At 40.2% G+C, this 6,258-nt stretch overlaps 2 non-coding genes across 2 annotated transcripts; both read right to left on the minus strand.

Moving 5' to 3' along the window:
- Window positions 1–3,516: 3,516 nt before the first annotated feature.
- On the minus strand, window positions 3,517–3,589 carry TRNAA-AGC (transfer RNA alanine (anticodon AGC)). The gene has a single exon. It is a non-coding gene; the product is annotated as a tRNA-Ala (tRNA).
- A 508-nt stretch (window positions 3,590–4,097) lies between these two features.
- Window positions 4,098–4,170, minus strand: TRNAA-AGC (transfer RNA alanine (anticodon AGC)). Its single transcript has one exon. It is a non-coding gene; the product is annotated as a tRNA-Ala (tRNA).
- Window positions 4,171–6,258: the final 2,088 nt, after the last annotated feature.

Here is a 6,258-nt window from a genome sequence, read left to right on the forward strand (position 1 = left end):
ATTCCTGCCAGAAACTTAATATTCTTAATGGCAGAAACAATGTAGAAGAAAGGCATAAAGTCTTCTATATGTTCTACAAAAGGCATAAAAAAAAGTTATAAGCCTACTGGCAGAAATTACTTGCAATAAGTCACTTTGAAAGACTATAGTTGAAATGATCTGCTGTCTTGTCTAACACTATAAAGAGAAGCTGCTGGTGCAGTGAAATAGAGTGGTGCTCTCCCGTTTTCCAAGTGCAGTGCAACCGCTGGTTACTCGGGGTGGGCAAATAGCACAGCGTGCAATCACTGGTTACTCGGGGGGGGTGGGTGGGGAACCAGTACAAGATAGAACAAAAAATGTCATTTGCTATTGCTGTTACTGGTTTCAAAGGTGGTACTTCATTTCTTTGCAAGCACAGATTTGGTTGGGAAGTGACTCAATTCTAGTCATCCCCAGTTTTGTTAGGTGCTTCGGGAGGAACAGATGTAAACTCTTAAGTGAGAAACATCTGTCAAGATTATCCCATGCCCATCAAAACTGAGATAATGTTCTCCTTAAGACTATGTCCTAGTCAGCCTCATCAAACTTCAGTCACTCTTGAACTGCAGCCTTACCTTCCTAGAAGGCCAGAGGGAGGACCTCCAGGTTTATGTCAGGAAGAGGAGAAAGTGCACTGAAGACTGCATGTCAAATAGCTGGTCAGGGAAGTGATTCTATCCCACTTGTGCACTGTATTTATCTAATTTAATAATTAGAGCTGATATGTAACTTGTCATCTGGATACAACAATATGGACTGAAGAAAGTAAGCATTTTGCATATTTTTTTTTTCTGACTTGGCAAGACCACATGTAGTCTTGTAAAAACAGATGCAGAGTTTACACAAAAAGCATGGTATTCATCATCTGTGAGGTGAACTGACAGTCAGTATGGAGGCTGTCATCTGCTTCTCAGTTTGCATGCCCACCTTACAGTACTGTTTACAGACAGCCTGGCACCAGCTGGCATTATTGAATGCTCAACACCAAAAAGCTAGTTAACTGTGGGTTGTAAGGTTTTGAGAGTACAGTTTGTCTGTGCAATAGACACAACTAGACTCCCCTCGTGACTGGCATTTCTGGACTCCAAATTGATAAGGAAATCAAGAGTGTTGTATTTACTACTGTGAAAAATATTTTAGAATAAGTCATAAAATCTGAGCAGAAGACCTACTAATTATATTTATATAATTACTTTGTGGATGTCTAAAGCATTCTCTCTCATTGCCCTATATTTTGATTGCAGAGAAAACATTCACTTTGTTCAGACTCCTGATCATGTTCCACCTCTCAACTGGATAGGGCAGGAGTGGGTTTGGATTGCTTTTGCCTAAATTTGAGACCCTTTGCTAATGAAGAACCCAGTGTCAACACTGTGCACAGAGAACCCCGCTGAAAGTACGTGCGTACACAGCAGCTATAAGCATGTCCCAGACTGCTGTCAGCATGATGGCATTTAGTGTGACCATTCTAGGCATCTTCTGTCTACTAACCATGTTGAAAGTAGTCACTAAGACTGGTACACGCTTTTTTAGGTATGCCCAAGAGTTCAAAGGGAGGGTTAAGTTTTCAGCCTCCAAAGTATAAAGAGACACACCAGGAAGTGGAATAGTAACAGTCTCTGGCTAGTTCCATGCACTTTTTCTTCCTCAGCCATGAACAGACAGAACATGTGAGGAAATAAGTAGGCCTTTTTCACAGAATCAGAATTGCCTCAGTTGGAAAAGACCTTTAAGATCATCAACTCCAATCATTAACCTCACACTGACAAGTCTCTGACTAAACCAATGTCCATAAGCACTATGTCCACACGACTCTTAAATACCTCCAGGGATGGGGACTCCACCCCTGCCCTGGGCAATCTATTCCAATGCCCGATAACCCTTTCAATAAAGAAATTCTTCCTAATACACAATCTAAACTTCCCTTGGCACAACTCGAGGCCATTTCCTCTTGTTCTATCACTGTAAGGTGCTTAGTTAACACTCCAAACACAACAGATTTAGCAGTCACTAAGATCTAAAAAGCTGCACTTGCTGTGCAGCTGCTGTGCTTAGTTAACACTCAAAACACAACAGATTTAGCAGTCACTAAGATCTAAAAAGCTGCACTTGCTGTGCAGCTGCTTCTAGAAGGGTCGGGGGAAGTGTACCATAAAAAACCCACAAAACATCTGAAGAAGCATCCAAAGAAGAAACTAATAAGGTGTTAGGGAAGTCAGTGAATCAGTTAGATGGTTGAGGTTATCTCTGAAGCTCTAACACTGAGCACTGGAACAGGTTGCCCAGAGAGGTTGTGGAATCTCCCTCCCTGGAGATATTCAAAAACCATCTGGACAAAATCCTGGTTCATGTGCTCCAGGAGTCCCTGCTTGAGCAGGGTGGTTGGACTAGATGACCTTCAGAGGTCCCTTCCAACCTCAACCATTCTGTGATTCTGTGAACACAAGCGTGGCAGGTATTAGCCTCTTAAAAGCAGCTCCGTGAAAACAAGTAGGAGCTCAGTTATAATCTGCACACAGGCCACAGCTAAAAGACATCGTTGCTGTAGCGTGATTTCTAGGATACAGACTTGAGGGAAAGAAGTGACAACTTAAACTTGAATTGAGAGAGTCCAGCACAGAGCCACCAAGATGATTAAGGGAGTGGAGCATCTCCCTTATGAGGAAAGGCTGAGGGAGCTGGGTCTCTTTAGCTTGGAGGAGACTGAGGGGTGACCTCATTAATGTTTATAAATATGTTAAGGGCGAATGTCAGTGATGCCCAATGGTAGGACAAGGGGCAATGGGTGTAAGCTGGAACACAGGAGGTTCCGCTTAAATTTGAGAAAAAACTTTACTGTGAGGGTGACAGAGCCCTGGAACAGGCTGCCCAGGGAGGTTGTGGAGTCTCCTTCTCTGGAGACATTCAAGACCCACCTGGACACCTTTCTGTGTGATCTCATTTAGGTTCCTGCTCCGGCAGGAGGATTGGACTAGATGATCTTTCGAGGTCCCTTCCAATCCCTGACATTCTGTGATTCTGTGATCAATCCAGCTCATATTACAGCTTCACAAAGATTGTAAATTAAAAGAAGATCCTACATTTCTGGATGTGGACCACAGTGGGCAGCTGGGGAAGGACAAGCATTTCTGAACTGCTATTTTCCACTGTCTGATCAAAAAGACATGTTGATTTAGGTCTCTTAACCATCATTCATCCATTGTTTTTCATAAACATTTTTTATCCTGGAAAAACATCATATCGCAGAATTCTCTCTCTGCCAAATTTGACTTAAATTGGCCGGGAAGAGTCAACAGTTATGACAGAGGATTGACAGAGGATGCAGTTATATAAGCCTCATTTTGGTAGTAAAGCATGCAGAGGAAGAGAGGGAAGAAGGGAAAAAAGTCAGTTTTACCCCAATTAAAACAAAATTAACATTTTACTGAAATAATTACATATTTTGTTTCAGTAGTTTCTACTTATAGGTATAAGGGGTCTTGTTTAACAAAAGACTGGAGAATGCGGGCATCGATCCCGCTACCTCTCGCATGCTAAGCGAGCGCTCTACCATTTGAGCTAATTCCCCCCCCTCCTTGTGCCAAAAGGGACCACAAAACTGTAATCTTCAGGGTGTATTTAAAATTGCAGTTCCATAGGTACGGTCTCCCCTCTTGCTCTGGTCTCTCTGTTCACAAATGAAAACACATTCAACTTCAATTCCAAAACAGGCATCAAATAATAAATTTGTAGTATTTCATTTCGCATTTCCAAATGAAGTAGGAGGAAATGAAACAAACCAGAAAAGACATGTTTTCCAGGTGTATTAAAACAAAAAGAAGTTTATTACTTGCAATTCATGAGAGGAAATACATTCCAGCATTTGGTTTTCTCCCCATAAAAGTCAGTTTCTTTTTTTTTTAAATATTAGTTAATTATTTTAATTTATTCTAGTCAAACATATGTCAGCATTTAAGAAATAAACCAGGTACATCTGAAAACTAAGAGCTTATCTTCCTTCCTAGGTCCAGTTCAACACATGAAAACATCTTTTGCAGTTAACTGTTTTTTCTCCCACCACAAACAAAACACGCCAGTGGAGAATGCGGGCATCGATCCCGCTACCTCTCGCATGCTAAGCGAGCGCTCTACCATTTGAGCTAATTCCCCCCACAACACTTCCCTGTATCCTGGAGCCATAGATTTTCATAACCACAAAAACAAACTGCCTTCCCTTTACTGATTCTGCTCCTTTATCATGGGTAATAACCCCAGGGCAGCTGTTCAGAACACTTATTACCCTTTGACGTCAAGTTTGTCTATTTTTTGTCCAAGGTGACAACCTCCCCGAGCAACACGGTACGGCACTTCACACTAACTTGCATGAAAAACTCATGACCTGCAGCCTTTCAGTGCCACCCAACTCACACTAGATTTATCCTTCTCTTCTTGAAGGAGGCAGCTTCTTCTATGTTGAGGAAAGTCACATCACAGACAATGCAGTGGAGCAGCTTGAAGATAATACAAAACTTGTGTTTGCCCTGACATCCTCCAAGAAGGCCATCTAGAAAGCAAAAGTCAAACCTGATTAAATTAGCTTACATCACTTTACATTAGTGTTGCCAAAGAGGTGATCTGTGTTTAATTAAAGTATGTGGACACAAAGCCTTCACAGCTGCAATACCTAGAGAAATTAATAAATGGAATTAAGATCATCAGGTTATTTTCAGCCATGTAGGTAAGGAAGTTCTTCCAATCAAATGGAGAAATTAGAAAGTTTTACTCATCATCTTACATGAAAATTTAGCAATCGCAACAAATTCAAGATCACAAAACAATGGGCTGTCAATTACATGAAATACACATTTTAATCGCTGGAAATAGTACTATTGCAGAGGTCTTTCCTCACCCTTATCTAACTTTAGCATCATGTTTTTCTGTGATGTGAATTGTCCAAGCTTTAGGCCTCTTCAGTGGCAGCAAAATTTAGGGGTGAAAAACTGCGAGAGGTAATCTGCCATTTTCATACTGACTCAGATGGCACAGGGTAGATAGGGGAGAGCTGTACACAGAGCTGAGCCTTGTGCCGTGTGATCTGGGAAAGATCCCAAGCTGCAGACGTGCGGTGGGCCATCGCTGAGCCCAAGATATGTGCCTGTGAGAAAGACTGAAACCACTTTTCCACATTTGTTTTCACCCTCAAGTTGGCTCCAGTGAGGTAGATAAAGTAAGTTACAATACACTAAAAGAAAAGGCAAGAACAAATTTTTATTTATTGTTGTGCAGAGATTGAGGTAAGGCAGGAGAGCACTTAAATTCTAGGAGAATGTCTGCAGTGATACTGTGGTTTTAGTTCCACATCTTGGCCTGAGTCTGGATTGTGACAAATTTGAACTACCTTTCTTTAGACACGTTGTAACTAGCTGAAGCTTAATTTCGTATTTTATTTTCTTTTGACTGGATGCTGTCATGCAGTAAATTAAATCCATTAGAGAAAACTGCCAACACGTGTTGTTGGACTACTGCACACACTTCACTAGCAGAACTTATCTTTCTGCATTTAAACAGAAAGTGAGAAATCTTTTAGTATGTCATTTTCATTGCCCTTGTTGTTTAATAGTGTATCAGTGTAACCACCCTCACTGCAAACTACATTTTTGTTCTTTACATCCAGAAAGCATTCCTTGATTTAATAACCTGGGAATAGAGCTTTGCCAATGTGCTTCTTACTGCAAAGTCAGTTAGTATGACTACACTTCAATTTTTGTATTTCTGAAATATTTTTAGAATATAATATATTTATTAATATATTTAAGATGCAATACTATTTTAACTGAATCATCAAAGTCAATACAAAAAGGTAGAAATACTTAGAATATAACTTAGGAAGATATAAATGAATACTTTCTCTTCACAAACTATGATATACACGAACTTTTAAACCACTGTATTTATCATTTACATGCAGCTAATTGTAACAGAGGTAAAAAAAATAGTTCTCTATTTAGTGTTTATTCAGTTCCCTGAATAAACACTGGAGGAGGCTTTGTTCAGCAAAGTTAAGTATTGTTTTAACAAAGTAACATAGCAGAAAATGTCAAGTGAGTATTCTGACTTTAAGCTAACAAGCTTTCCACATAAATACAGTGATGATTCAGTGTTATTAAATAAGCAGACTGACTCAACAAAATAACTGTATCTAAGGCAGTCAGGCTATGATTCAGCAGAAGTAACTCTGTCCTTCCTGTCACTCAGCAA

The sequence above is a fragment of the Antrostomus carolinensis genome, unplaced genomic scaffold (assembly GCF_000700745.2).
Source record: "Antrostomus carolinensis isolate BGI_N321 unplaced genomic scaffold, ASM70074v2 scaffold6294, whole genome shotgun sequence".
NCBI lineage: Eukaryota > Metazoa > Chordata > Aves > Caprimulgiformes > Caprimulgidae > Antrostomus > Antrostomus carolinensis.